Here is a 15,749-nt window from a genome sequence, read left to right as displayed (position 1 = left end):
AAAGTCTAAGATGAAAACAGTGTCGATGCATATAAATGAGTTCCAGCGGACTGCCGGGATGTTCTTCCAAGTTATGGGAGCATCACCGGCAGCTGCGCACAGTGGCAGGACCATACGCATCATCCCATCACCTCCAGGATGTGCGTCTGCAGACACAGTCCAGGACACACAGTCAGAGGAAAGGCGAGTGATGCTCCAGTGTTTCGTGTCTGTGGCTGAGATGCTTAGAAATACGGGATTACTGACCTGCATTTTGCCCATTTTAGCAAGAATGTCTGTTCTCGATCCTCTCTCCTGACACTTCAGAGAGGCTCTTGGTCTCATGGGATTCTGACATTACTTGTTTTTTTGGTTTTTGGTTTTTAATGGATGTGTGCTTGGGGGAGGGGGGGTGTTCTCCTTTTATCGACTCGGTCAGAGGGGACACCAGCCCAGGGTAACGAGGTTGTTTGGTGCCACAGATTCACAACTGGGAGTCTGTCTCAGGGAAGGTCTCTATTGCTGTGACGGAACACCAAAAACAAGCTAGGGAGGAAAGGGTTTATTTGGCTTACACTGCTATTTCACGGTCACCATTAAAGGAAGCTGGGTAGGAACTCAGGCCAGCCGTGAACCTGGAGGCAGGAGCTGATGCAGAGACCATGAAAGAGTGCTGCTTATTGGCTTGCTCAGCCTGCTTTCTTTTTGTTTTGTTTGTCTCTGAGATGCTTCTTTACATTTTGATCACGTTTTCTTGAACTGTGCACATTGCTGTTATTCTTTTTTTCCTTTCCCATGTTTTTATTTATTTATTTATTAAAGATTTCTGTCTCTTCCCCGCCACCGCCTCCGATTTCCCTCCCCCTCCCCCAATCAAGTCCCCCTCTCTCATCAGCCCAAAGAGCAATCAGGGTTCAAGTCCCCCTCCCTCATCAGCCCAAAGAGCAATCAGGGTTCCCTGCCCTGTGGAAAGTCCAAGGACCACCCACCTCCATCCAGGTCTAGTAAGGTGAGCATCCAAACTGCCTAGGCTCCCACAAAGCCAGTACATGCAGTGGAATATACCCAAGAGAGGCCCTATCATACAACAAAAGTATATGCTCAACTATGTTCATAGCAGCATTGTTTGTAATAGCCAGAACATGGAAACAACCTAGATGCCCTTCAATGGAAGAATGGATGAAGAAAGTATGGAATATACACATATTAGAGTACCACTCAGCAGTAAAAAACAAAGACTTTGTGAATTTTGCATGCAAATGGATGGAAATAGGAAAACACTATCCTGAGTGAGGTAAGCCAGACCCAAAAAGAGGAACATGGGATGTACTCACTCATATTTGGTTTCAGCCTGCTTTCTTAAAGAACCCAGGGTGGCCCGTTCATCCCCAATGGGCTGGGCCCTCCCACACTGAGCACTAATTAAGAAAACGCCCTAGAGGCTTGCCTGCCCACAGCCCAGTATTATGGAGACTTGTCCTCAATAGGGGTTCTCTCCTCTCAGACGACTCTAGCTTGTCAAGCTGACATGAAACTAGCCAGGGCAGATCTTCTGATGACTGCCAGTCACTTCCTGCAGATTCCTGACCCCAGACCTTGTACTGCCTGACCTGTAAACCTCACACACGCCTCCACACTGACTACATAAATGCTGTGAGCTTCAGAATAAACAGCCTGGGAACAGCAGCTGAAAGAGAAGCATGGAGAAGCAGCTCCATCCCCACCTCAAGGAGTCCAGATCTGTCTGAAAGTGAGTACTTACACAGCATACAGATCTTGGCTCTGGCTTGCCAGTTCCCTTCCTCAGTCACTGGCTGTATGTTTCTCTCTGTGTGTCCATCTGTCTATCTGTTCATCACTCTGTCTCTGTTTCTCCTCACGCATTCCCATGGGACGAAGTCACAGAGGCACCTGATGTCTTTCTGGTCAGTTAAGGACAAGCAGGATGACTCACCCAGGGAAGGCCAATTTCAAGTTAAGGCAATGGCAGCTCCAGAGCCTGCTCTAAAAAAAACATGCCACCAGCGATTTGCCAGTGCTGATTCCTGTTATTTGGCTCTAAGAAAACTCTGAACGTAGAGTCATGACTTGTGTGAACATGTCAATTTTCATAACCTTGGGGGTCTCCATGAAGACAGCAGTAGGCAACACTGGACTCTAGAGTTGAATCACAGAAGTTTGGGTTTGAAATGGAGGGCTTTCAAATATTCTCTCGGAAAATGGCATGGTGGCAGGGCTTCTGTGGCTTCAGTCATGGAACAGAATCATGACTGCTGATCCCAGCAAACTGAGAAAAGAGAGCACGGTAGCCCTAGCAACCGCTACCATCTCAGTTCGGAGACAGTTCATTTCCGTCCCCTTCCCGTGGATACATTTCTAGAGGACAGAGAGGAAGTAGGGTCAGAAGTCAGGGCCAGTGGTCAAGTGCTCCAGGCCATCTGTCACCTTGGCTAGTCTCAGTTGCCTCTCCACCAAATCCTGCCAGGGGTGAGCAAGCTGTGGCACCAAAGACAAGTCTCTGGCACAACCCAGGTCCATAGCTAACAGGCCCAGCCTTCTTTCAGAGTCTCCCTGATACCATTACCTTGTTACCAGGGGTACCCCCCAGACATAAAGGAACTGTCTCAATGCCATCAATTTTCAAACTAGAATCCTGATCTTACCCCCCTCCAGAAACCCAGAGAAATCATATCATTTAAACCTGTACCTCCTTCACCAGTTACACTCACCAGTGTAGACTGTCAGCTGGACATAAAATCCAGATCATGTACTTGACACTATATTCCACGCAGAAATCCCAGCTATTTAGGCAAAACCATCAGCTTTGTAGTTTTCCTGGTATTGTGTTATAACTCTCTCTCTCTCTCTCTCTCTCTCTCTCTCTCTCTCTCTCTCTCTCTCTGTGTGTGTGTGTGTGTGTGTGTGTGTGTGTGTGTTTGTGTGTGGTGTGTATACAGTCCACATTACGATCACGAAATGGTCAGGCCTTTCTAATGGGCAATTTACTCTCTGGGAAATCAACGAGGCCTGAACCACATGCATGCTCTTTTCCAGGTTGCTCAGAGCCATTTAGAAAATTACTATTGTGATTCACGAAATGCTCCAGCAGCCTGAGGAATTAACCCTCTTCCTAATACGTCTAATTTACTGGTTCTTCAAGTAATTGCCGTGTTAAAGTTGCTGCAGGTCCAGTGTCTAAATAACAACACCGCAGCCACTGTTACTAAAATGGTAGTGGGCTCTGGCACCCCGCGTGCACTGTGTATAACCTTGCTAAGTCCTCACAACAGCCTGGGTGGGAGAAGCATCATCGTGCCTGTTCTAGCTGAAGTGCAAATTGAGATGCAGCGTGAGAAGTCATTTGCTCATGCTCACTTGGCTGCTGGCGGTGCCTGGCACACAGGGAATGCTTCATGACTAGTGCTATTTTACACTAGGGGATTCAGCTGGGATTTGAACACTGACCTAAACCTGCACACTTGGCCTTGATGTAATTCTACCACATAAAACCTGTCCTGTAGTGAAAGCAGGGGGTGTGTGTGGCCATGCATGACTGGTAGGATATTTGCTTTTTTTTGACACTTTCTTTGCTGCATGTGTGTATTCATTCATGTGCAGGTACACGTTTGTGTTTATACCCGAGGACCAGAGGTCAATCTCAGGTGTTGTTCCTTAGGAACCATCTTCCTGGGTTTTTGAGACAGGATCTCCCACTGGGTTCTGGGGCTTTCCAGTTAGGTTAGAATGGCCGACTAACGAGCCTTGGGGATCCTCCTTTCTCGATCTCCTCAGACTGGGATTACAAGTGCATACGACCATGCCCAGCTTTTGACATGGGTGGTGGATATCAAACTCAGGTCTTCAGGCTTGTCACTTCCCCATCTGTGCTATCTCCCTAGCCCCTGGTAAGACACTTCCAATCGTTCCCTATCAGCTAAAAGCATGTAGCATCACAATAGCATAGGTTCTCTCCAGGGGATGGGATGAACAAAGTTTCTAGAAGTTCATTAATATTTAGTATTAGTGGAATCAATGGGTGGATTCTTAGTTTACTGGAAGCATCCTCTAAAAACTAATGCACGCTGTCTGCAGATATGGATAGCTGTCAATCCTCCAAAGAAGAGCAGAGATACCTGCTTCAGAGAGTGTACCACAGGGGCACAGGGCACACCTTTGGAAGACACCGTCAGGGAAAAGTACACTCTTCTCTGGACAAACAGAGAATAGGATGTACCATAACCTCCACTCATCCTTAGCCGGGCACTCTCAGGTCCTACAGCAATGACCAGTATGTGCATCGCCCCAGACATCAAAAGCTCTGGGTGCCATGGGGAGCAGTTTCAAGAACTGTTATCTCCAACATCTCAGAGTACAAATTCTCCCAGAATATTTCTACAAGGTTCTGAGATAAATTCATGTGGTAGTGGGGCCATGCGCTGCCTCCAGGGCTTCTGTAAGTACGAGCAACCTCGTGGAAACCCCAAGGCCATCTCAGCTGAGATGACAGAGGACATTTGCCAGTCAGAAGGTTAATCACCCACTCTTCAGTTCTAAAACAAAGATTAGCAAGCAACCTGTTTTTAATGTACAAAAATATAATAGCAGGCCAGACAACAATAAAGAGTGAATAATAGACTCATAAAATTAATGGCCAGAAATTCCACAGCAATTTTTTTCGGTCCCTTGTTTCTCCAGCCAGCATCATAAATACTCTGTTGAAAAACTGGGGGATGGACACAGGAACGGGACCACCCGCTAATCCCCAAAACCCAAGCCCCTCAGAGGCACACTCAACTATTTCTAACCTGACTGAGGAAGTATTGGCTCAACATATCCACGGTGCTTTCTCTGCCCCTAAGCTACTCAAATGAGTATGCTTTTCAGGTAGGTATCGTTGATACGACGAAAGGGCGCTTTTCCGAGGAGAGGCTGCTCTCTTCAAATAGATTTCTCAAGAATCAGGCAGCTTCTGCAGTGACCTCTATTTGTTATTCTTACGAGTCAAATGGTGGAATAAAACAGAGCATGTCCTAGAAGTGGATTCTCAGCCCCAGAGAACGGACACACGAATGCATGAAAGCACACACAAGCATTTTCAGACTCCATCCACCACGGCATTGGAAGAGGACAGTAACATTTAGAATAGTGTTAGTTGAGCACCTACTATGAGCCAGGTAGTCTAAGAAAGGCGCATGTATCTGATCATTGAACCCCCATGCTATACTTTTCTATATAGTCAGGGGGGAATAGAGAACCTACCACCTCAGCCTGAGTGAGCACCCTCCCTGCTCCCAAGCAAGGACGAACCTGCCCCACTCTGACAAATGGTCTGGTAGAACGTTCTTTGCTCTTGCCATAGAGAAAAACCAGCTCCTCATCAGCGCAGGAGATGCGCTGAACAATTCTGAGGAGCCTCAGGAGGAAGGAGTTCAGCACAACAACCAATAGCAATGCAACGAAAACTTGAAAGTTTCTCCGAAAGTTGACTTCAGCTGTATCCAGCACCACCACAGCCGCTGCTGTCACCATCGCCCTCAAAGCAAAAGAAGAACAGACAGATAATGCATTTGATCCCCCTCGTTCATCAAAGAGAAGGGTCAATGAGACATGATGAATTAGTGGGGGAGGGGCAGTGAAAGTTATGCTTTTATGCCTTCCACCCTTTAATTTAGTTTTAAATTAAGCAAAACATCAAAGCGGCATATGCCAAATGAATACGTGCCCCTCACCAGCCAGGGTGGTAGTCGTTGGCCACATGTGACTGTTTCGCCTTTGAAATGGGGCCAGTCTACTCCAAAGACACAGCACTAAAACTGTGAAACCACACTTAGTGCTTTGGAATAGTTTCATAGCTTACTGAATAAAATATATTATTCGGATTATAAAACTTGAATCCTGTTAATTTATTTCATAATTGAAGAAAGAAATTATGCTAATGAGTAGCATTTGCTCAATTTTCCATTTGCCTCACTTGATGCTTTTCTTAAACTTTTGGCCTCCACTACTGTCCGCATGCAGGCAGCAAAGCAAATAAAAAGACACCAAGAAGAATTCTTTTCCAAAGATATATAGCAATGTTTGTCTATGTGCATATGCGTGCAGGTACCCTAAGAGACCAGGAGAGAGTGTCAGATCCCCTGAAGCTGAAGTTATAGGCAATCGTGAGTCACCCAGTGTCAGTACTTAGAACCCTACCTTGTCCCTCTTTAAGGGCAGCAAATGCTTTAACTGCTTCTTGGGTACTTACTACGTGTTTGCATTTATTTGACAGTGCTCTTTATATATGTTAAGGACAGTAAGCTTATGTTTTGTATTTAAGTAGTTTGGCAAGTTTACTCTTCATTTTTTTAATTGGATTTTTTTATAGACTCAAGTATATCCTTAGTTTTATACTTCATTCATTTAGTATCAGACTTGTGAAACTTTCATCCTAAGATCATTTAATGTTCCACGAATTTTCTCTAGCAATTTCCAAGTACATAAATCCTACATTGGGATTCTTCTAACATTTATTTTGTCTTGGTATATTACATACGTATTTAGTTTTATTCTTTTCTCCTCCATGCATAGTAAACAAACAGTATCCCAACATCTCTCAATTAATGTCACCCCTCCAAAAAAGAATTTGCCTAGATATATTATGAACACATATTGCTTTAGGTTCTTGAGATACAGCATGGAAGTCAGATTATAATGAGAAGGCTAAATACCTACAGAGAGATGGAGAGGATGAGAGGGGAGGGGGGATATTAGATGGTGCTAAGGGGGGCACCAGGTTACATGGTTACATGGTGTGGTCAATGAAGAACTACCTAAAATGGTGCTGCCATGTGAAAATGTGAAGGAAGAGAGAGGTGATTCAATGTGCAGGAAACAGCTCGAACCAGAGAGAACAGCACATGATATAGCAAGACGCGGGAACATGCAAGAGATGGCAAAGAGGTCAGGCGTGGCAGTGAATGCCAGTAATCCCAGCCCTTGAAAGGGGGAGGCAGAAGAAAGATCACAAGTTCAAGGTCATTCTTAGCTACAACGTGAGCTCCCATCTCAAAACTAAGTAAATGAAATAAATGTCAGAGAAGTCAGGAGTGGAGCACAGCCAGAGGTTGAGACGAGAGTGCTAGAAGAGGTGCCCATTAGAGCATTTGTTCTCCCAGTTAAATCTTGTAAGGATCTACACTTTGTCCTGGGTGACAGTAGCAGGTTGTTCCCCAAAGACAGCCACTGCCATGTACCCAGCATTCTTCTATAATGTGTCAATCCACGATCCCATGAGAAGGTAAGCACTCTCTTAATGTCTGAATCTGGGCATGTCTCCTGTGAGTTTTGATCAATATAAAAAGGGCAGGAAGGGTTCTCTGCCAGGCTAGGGAGCAGCCCTCCACAGTTATGGCATCTGTTCCTTGCTTCTTAGAAACCAGTTACACTAGGAAAAATGCAACTACCTTTGATGGCATTAAGTGAGAAATCCAAGTCACAGTATGGGCTCTCAAAGATAGATGATAGAAACACACACACACACACACACACACACACACACACACACACACACACACACATATATATATATATATATATATATATATATATACATACATGGATGGATGGATGGATGGATGGATGGATAGATGGATGGATTATATAGCGATTAGGAGTTCCTCTAGCCCAGCCAACTCCAAATTGCTGAGACTTTTAAAAAAGATTTATGTTTTACTTTTAATTATCTCCATGTATATTCACACATGCATGTGTATCTGTACATACGTGTTGTGCCCATGGAATTCAGAAGAGGGTATTGGATACCCTGGAGCTGGAATCACAGGTGGTTATGAACCACTCTACATGGGTGCTGGGAACCAAACTTGGTTCCTTTGTAAGAAGAGCAAACATTTTAACTACTGAGCCATCTCTGCAGTCCCTGGACTGAGGAAAAGCCCTAACCTATGACATCTTGAGCAAAATGAAACTGTTGCTGTTGTTGTGTTTGAGTTTATTTGAGAAAGGAGGACAAACAAACCCTCGGTCCCTCACAGTACAGGCAGCAGCTGCCTTCAGATCTAGCAGGACCTGAGGTTTTCATAGGCAGCCCCATGCCCTGGACACATACATCCTCAGAAGTTTTCTCTCTTTTCCTTTTCTTCTTTTAGGCTGTGATTTTTAGCTGGTTGCTTATGTAGTAACAGAGATTGAGACAGTGAGGTTTTCCACTGGAGAGTTTTGAGCAATCATATGTTATGACTTAGTTTTACAAGAATTCCTCTGGGTCTGGGCTGAAAGCTGAGCGAGAGTGTGTATGAAGAAAGAGGGAACTCAGTTTGAAGAGCAGGCCAGAAGGCTTAGGGTCTTGGACAGCAGAAGCAGGGAGAGTGAGAAGTGATTTGATGTGGACACAGGTCAAAGCACAAAGCATCTGTGGATGGGATGCGCTGGCTGATCAAACGCGGACAAGAAAGGAAGGGAGCAGAGGATGGCTCCGAGGCGTGGGCCTGATGGGAAGAGTAAGCGGTTGTTACTGAGATGTGGTCGACTGTAGGGAGAGCTGGGGTGTTGCTAGAGAAAGGACATGTTAAGATCACAAGCTGAAAGCACACTTGATGGAGAGGCTAAGGGTAACAGCGCAGTCAGAAGAGAAACCAAGGCTGACAGGCTAAGTGTGGGCACCCACGGGACTGCAGTGCTCATACGGAGACCGTGTCATCTGGGGAGTAAATGCAGGCTACAGGAGTCTGCTCTCCAGCACATAGAGGGGTGGAAGTGTGCGAGAAGGGCCTCAGAAAGGAGTCTGCAGCGGCGCTTGCAGGTGAGCTAGAAAAGAACCAAGGAAATGGTCTGGAGAGCAGGGAGGAAGGCGTCTGAGAAAAAGGATGCAGACATCTGGGCCAAGGGGGCTAAAGAATCGGGTCCCATGAGGCTCTACGGAGCCTGATATTACTGTCTTCATTCTTGATCTGACTGATCGAAAACGGGACTTTTCTCATGTACTAAACTTTCATATGCGTGAGTGAGCACGGGGGTGTTTCTCTCCTTCACTGATGTGTTTATCCACCTGGAACTTGTGACCGACAGAGTTTTTGTCTTTGGCAAGGCAAACACTGCGTCCCGCTTTTCTTCCTTTTCCAAAAACAACCAGGCAATTCCTTAAAGTTCATCTGGAATTTTCATTGCAGTTCTGTCAAGTCCCTTCCCTCTTTAAATAGATGTGGATCGTGATATAATTTTCTAACATATATTTATTTACTTGCTCTATGTGTCTGGGTGTTTTGCCTGCATGCATGTCCATGTACTATACACATGTCTGATGAACTCGTAAGCTAGGAGAGGGTGTTAGATTCCTTGGGACTGGAGTCACAAATGGTTGTGAGCTGCCAGGTGGGTGGTGGGAATTGAACCCAGATCCATTGGAAGAGCAGCTAGTGCTCTAACCATTGAGCAGTCTCTCCAGCCCTTCATTTTATTATTTTTTATACGTATAAATTAGCTTAGTAAGAGCTGAGGTGCAGTCATTCATATGTTTTAAATCCCCAAGCTGATTCTGCACATTTTCCCCTTAAACGCCTGAGTGTTTCCTTGTGAAGTTTTTCTAAGTATTTAAACTTGGCTGCCTTCGTGTTTTCTTCCCGTTTTAGCTATAAGAAGCCCATTTGCATAAAAAGAATTCTCTCACTATTTCTAATGATTTTACCAGCAATGAGAACAGGTTTTGATACCTGTGCTCCTTGCACGGCATGGCACATGGCCTCCAACCACGGACTTGTATAGAAAGCTAGTGAAGAGGACTTAGCGCCAGGATTTCATGGCGCTTCCCAAAGCCCCCATGATTTCCAGGTGCTCTGAGAGCAACTGTAGCCACACATCTCAACATGTCCCAGATACTCCCAATTTCAAATACTTTTCCCTTTGTTAACCCATGAGTCAAACCATATGTCCCTTTGATCTTTGCTTGAGAAAATATTGTCACGGTATTCGAAAACAAGGACAGCCCCGGCAAAGTTATAACATCTGGGCTGTTTTCCTTCTGAAGCCCCAACTTTCAGCTTTCATCCTGGTTATACACGCCTGGGGAGCACACACACGCACGAGCACACACACGGATGAATACTCACACCCTCACACATACACACCCTTGCAACTCTGACGCACATGTATGCACTCAAACACGTATGTGCATTTGCCCACATGTATGATACACACACTTCTATATACATTCACACTTTCCAGGAGCAGAGGAATTCTATTCAAATAGTCCCACACATGTTCAGACAAGAGTCTAGATTCTCCTAAGGCTGGTGTAGAAGATTTTAGAGTTGAGCGACCCAGGTTTGAGCCTCACATCTATCTTGGGCAAGCCACTTAACTTCCTATAGCCCTCCTTCTCCATACCTAAAAGAAGTGTGTATCTCTCCTACAGGGTTGCTGTAGGGACTCAGAAAAATGTCCATTAAAAATGCCCCCTGCAGAGTAGAGGGAAGGGAAGCAGTGCCTATTAGTATAATTTAGAGGGAATTTTAATATGATTGGCCAGGTTCTTAAAGAAATTCCCTGGCCTCGGTCCCTACTCCAGCTGTAGAAACAAAGAGACCAGGATAACTCAGGACATGGGAGTGGCAATCTTTCACTTCTGTCCTCTTTGATCTATGTGAACCAAACCACCAATGGCAAGCTCACCCATTTGTAGTAAGCCAGCCTCCATCCAGAGGGCACAAAACACTTGTGACTTTTTCCTGTCACTTCCAGCCAGCCAGTCTTCCTTGTCCTGCTCCAGTCTTTTTTTGAGGAAGCTTCTTGGTGGGCAGCTTAGGTAAGACCTGAAATCCCATAGGGTCTAACCTTACCTCCCAAAAGTCAGGCACTAAACCTCAAGATGACTACTTACCCCCTCTCCTCTCCTTTAGGGATGTTTAAGTAAGTGGTACCCTTGTGGGGAAGCACCCATGTGCTCACCTCACATGGCTCAGACAGTTGCCGCGTTTTCACCTTTAGCTGTTTCTCACCACCTGAGCTTTAACTTCTGGATATTCCTCCTCTATTTTGTTTAATGTTTTAAAAGATGTGTGTGTGTGTGTGTGTGTGTGTGTGTGTGTGTAATGTGGGGTGGGGTGGGGTGGGGTGGGGTGTGTGTCGGGGGTATGCATATGTGAAGGCAGTGCTTGCAGAGGTAAGAAAGGGGTGTCAAATCCCCTGGAGCTGGAGTTACATACAGGTGGTTGTAAGCCGCCTGGCGTGGGCGGGTTCTGGGAGCCAGAGTCTGGCCCTCTGAAAGAGCAGCCAATGCTGCTAACTGCTCAGCCCTCTCTCCAGCTCCGTGGTCTGTGCTAAACTTGCTTGGCTCCCTTGCTGTTTTAGTTGAAGATCTTTCTGCTCAGTAGCACCATCCAATACAGAGTCCAGGGGATAAATAAGGCGAGGTGGCCCCTCCTACCTCAGAAGATTTCTCTGTTACTGCGGCCAACATCTATCTACCCAACAGAAAGGTGAATACAAAAACACACACGGAGACTGCCTGCATGTCCATGAGAGGGAGAACCAGGGGAAAGAACGCCCTTCAGTTTGCAAAAATGTATCATCAGATGGAGCCAGAGGATGTAGGAACCATGAAGAAGCGGTGAAGTAGCAACATAAGAAGCATCCATACAAGAAGTTTCAGTGTGTACGGCCATCAACTCAAACACAAACTTCTTGTTTGCTTTTCGGATTCAAAACGATGTCAATTCTCAGGGTAGGGAAAACAAACATTCATATTTGACTCTGTTCTTTTTATTGCCCATTGTGTCTGCCTTGCTCCTTGGTCCAGGGAAAGCTGGCACAAAGTGTTTTTCACCAGTGCTCTGATTGTCATCCGACTTAACATGTTCCGTGGTCTGCCGGCTGATGGTAGTTTAAGCAGGATCTAATTGGTAACATATTGCCGATTGAATTAAGTACCATATGATAGAGATTTAAACCATGGTAATTTTTCCATAAAGAAAAGTCTGTCAACGGGCTAGAGCAGAGGAACGGCAATAAATCAAATTGTCATGTTTATTAGTTATTGCAGGAGCCTAAGTTGCCTTGCATTCATTATAATCCCCCATTTTTAGCATGGATAAAAGCTATAAAGAGGAGTATTTGTGAAAGAGGCTTTTAATAGGTTTGTATTTGTGCACAAACACCTGCTTGTATTTTAATCATGAGAAAAGTGGTGCTGTTTCATTTTAGAAAAAGCATGTGTTTGGACTATTATCTAGAGGAGAGGAAAAGCTTTTGGTAAAATTTCTAAGCTATGCTTTAAAACTTTGAAAGCAAACTCACCAATAGTTAAGTGAATAAGCAAAAAATTAAATAAGTAAAAACAAAAAATAGTATAATATCCTTTGCTTATCAGATTTACTCAAATTCAGCAAGTAGATAGAATATTTGCACTTGATTTATCTTTAGAATAATGCGATCTGATTTATAACTTATACTTTCCAAAACTCAGAAATAAAATTTCATATATGGAAATGGCTTCACAAATCATGGACCGTTGTTACCAGTGCCATTTGAAGGACTAAGGAATCCTTTATGGCCTGTCATTAAGAAGCAACATGAGAGGCCGGGCAGTGGTGGCGCACGCCATTAATCCCAGCCCTCGGGAGGCAGAGGCAGGCGGATCTCTGTGAGTTCGAGGCCAGCTTGGTCTAGAAGAACTAGTTCCAGGACAGGCACCAAAAGCTACAGAGAAACCCTGTCTCGAAAATCAAAAAAAAAAAAAAAAAAAAAAAAGAAGCAACATCAGAGGCCGAGGAGATAGGTGAGTCAGTAAAGTACCTGTCATGCAAGTGTGGGGGCTTGAGTTCAAGTCCCCGGTGTCCACATAAAAGCTGGGCATGATGTGAAGTCTATAAACCCATAGTGGGAAGATGGAGATAGGTGGATGCCTGGATCTCACCGGTCAGTCAGCTCAGCTAAATCAATGCATCTGAGGCACAGTGAGAAACCCTGCCTCAAAAAGGGATGGGTGATTGAGGAAGACACCTGATATTGACTCTGGCCTTCATAAGCATGTACAGACACATGCATGTGCACTCACATGAGCACAGACACATATACACACATACAAAGTCATTAAAATAAAACAGAACTGACATATCTATACTTTTCCTTTCCTTTCAGTCAGTCTGCCTTCCCTCAAAGCAGCATCCACATTTTTCCTTGTATGAATCTGAAATAATATAATAACACTTTGTCTGCCCCGCTTCATTGGACCCTCCTAAAGCTGTGTGTACTGTATACGGAAGGTTACTGAATCCACTTGACATATAAAGAAACCAAAGTGTGAACAGTAAAAGTGATTTATTGTTGGGCCCTTAGCTGTCAACCTTAGCAATCAGGATGTCAGCCCAGGAGTCCTTCCTCTGAACAATGGTGCAAAATGAAAAGTCTAGAAACTGAGGTCTAGCTCAGCTCCCCACTGTGTCTTTAACTCCCACTGTAACTTTGAACCTGATGCTTAAATAATGGCCTTGAACTTGGCTTCCTCATCAGTCACGTTTCACGGATGACCTATGGTCTAGAGGTGATGTCTGAGGGCTCGGGACGTGGATCTGAGCGGAGTCGAATAGAAATGCTATCATCTCCAAGGTCTGCAACCTTAGGACATGGACTAACCTCTTCTCGGAGATAGGCACAATTTCATAATGGCTTGAGCGCAATAAAATGAGAAAATGTGCGAATTCCCCACTGGCACATGACAGACACTGAACATGCTCCTTGCTATCAATCGCGTGAGGGAACCGCAGGCACCAGCTCTCTAGGTGACTGTGCATACGGATGGACAGGAGATGTGTGAACTTGTGTGACCAAACACAGTGTCTCCGTATTGCTTCTCTAAGGAGAGGAGCCCATGAACAGGGATGCCCAGAGCTCCTTCTTCTGCCTGCTGTTCTGCAGCACTGAGTCAGAACTGTGGTACCACTGCTCTAACTTAAGTGTCTCCCCCTAAACCCACCCCAACTATCTACCCTTTTACCTTTCCAACCTCTTTCCATTTCCCTTCAAGTCCACCAGCTCAACAGCATGAGTGGTGGGGCCGAACCCTTAATTCAGGGGTAGGGGCTGTTATTAATTTACAGCTTAGGGACCTGGGATACAGAGGCATGTTGGCTTGTTCAAATCCTTCTTGCTACAGTTGGGTTTTGAACCACCCGGTCTAGCAAAGGAGCAAAGTGCATTGGTTCCATTTTTTGAAATGCAAATTAAATAAAACTAGGCATGCAACAACCGAATACTAAAGCACAGACAATGCCCAGTGCGAGGAAGCAGCAGTTGACAGAAACAAAACCCCGAGAACATAGAACGCTCACCTCACTTTCACTGCTGTCTCACTCAAGTGGTGAGAAGGGGGAACCCTGATGGCCCCGTGTGGAGGAAAGCAGCTCTGTGCAGTTAGCAAACTTCTAAATTTGTACCAGAGAGCAGACGTTTTTTGGTAAAAGCAGACAACAGTTTCTTACATTGATTATTTAGTGCATACAACTGATACTCCAAGCATGAGTTTACCACCACTTTGGTCCATAGGAATTTGTCTTTTAACTGTCCCGGCTGCAATGCCAGGCCCCGTGTGATCTGACCCACCCTATCTTGTAGGATTGCTCTGCTTTGAATGGAATACATTCTGGAAAATGCATACCTCTCCATGATTGCATGTTTTATATTGTTAAGATTTAAACAACAAGAATTCACATGCAGGAAAAACCCCTTTGTTATACTTGCTTTCTTTGGTCTCAAAGAAACCAAGTTAAGTTGCTATGGTATTTAATACCATGTGATATGTGTTTCTGGACTTGAATACTTGGGCGCGCGCGCGCGCGTGTGTGTGTGTATACATATATACATAATGTGCCTTGTGTATACATAACATGCCTGGTGTAAATACATTAGCTGCAAAGATAGTGTTATTAACACTTCCATTAACTTATTTCCGCAGGAGCAACGGTGCCCTTAGTCTAAACTACCCACACTCTCTTTTGTGTAGCCAGGTTCTGAAGTCACCAGGGAGGCCATCCTCAGATCTAATCTGGGACCCTGTCATGGGTTCCCTCACTGAGGCATAGCTAGAGGCCTACACATGGTTCGACATACTTTGCCTAAGACCCACGGGCCCAACTGGCATGACAGATGTGTGCGAGAGCATGTTGACATCTAGATGGTGTCTTCTTTGCATGCACACACATCTGCTATGACCTAGTCTGGTTCCTTTCCACATCTGCCTTTTCCATTATCTGGCCATGCCTCGGGTCTGGATTCCCTCTGTAGGACAGGCTGGGAATGCTCCCTACTGCCAGGCCCTGAGGAGCATGGGCCTGGGAACACAGTCCTACCCTGCAGGGCACAAAGTTCAACCACGACAGCCCCAGGTACCCAGACGCAGACCAGCTTACCTCTCGACCCACACTCTCCCTTTTTTCTCTTCCAAATCAATCGTTTGGCTTCTCTCTTCTGAGGCTGTGTGGAGATTCTCTCTTCTGAGGCTGTGTGGAGATCCCTTCTCTCTGGCACGCTTTCTGAATGGCACTTTCTGCACAAACAGGAAGAGCTTGTGTGGTCACCACCCAAGTGTGCAGGTGTTGATAGAGGATGTGAAAGTGTGGAGGCGAATGACTACAGCAGACACCCAGCCCCCTGCTCTTCCCCGCCCTGGGGCAGGAGACTGATAGCAGGGCCTGGACTCCCAGCTTGGGAGACCTCCTGAAAACAAACAAACAAACAAACAAACAAACAAACAAGATTGAGATGGTCATGGTGGCCAGGGA

At 45.3% G+C, this 15,749-nt stretch overlaps 1 protein-coding gene across 5 annotated transcripts in view; it reads right to left on the bottom strand.

Annotated features, from left to right (window-relative positions):
- Aff3 (ALF transcription elongation factor 3) overlaps window positions 1-15,513 on the bottom strand; it is a 498,774-nt gene extending 483,261 nt beyond the window's left edge. For all 5 annotated transcript variants that reach the window (XM_075980378.1, XM_075980381.1, XM_075980380.1 and 2 more), the window contains exon 1: window positions 15,378-15,513. The gene's annotated coding sequence lies outside the window, so the exon portion shown is untranslated. The remainder of the gene's footprint in view (window positions 1-15,377) is intronic.
- Between the last annotated feature and the right edge of the window lie 236 nt (window positions 15,514-15,749).

Source organism: Microtus pennsylvanicus, chromosome 7, assembly GCF_037038515.1.
Source record: "Microtus pennsylvanicus isolate mMicPen1 chromosome 7, mMicPen1.hap1, whole genome shotgun sequence".
NCBI classification, from domain to species: domain Eukaryota; kingdom Metazoa; phylum Chordata; class Mammalia; order Rodentia; family Cricetidae; genus Microtus; species Microtus pennsylvanicus.
Note: the sequence above shows the minus strand (reverse complement) of the source record. Positions and strands in the feature narration are given on the sequence as shown.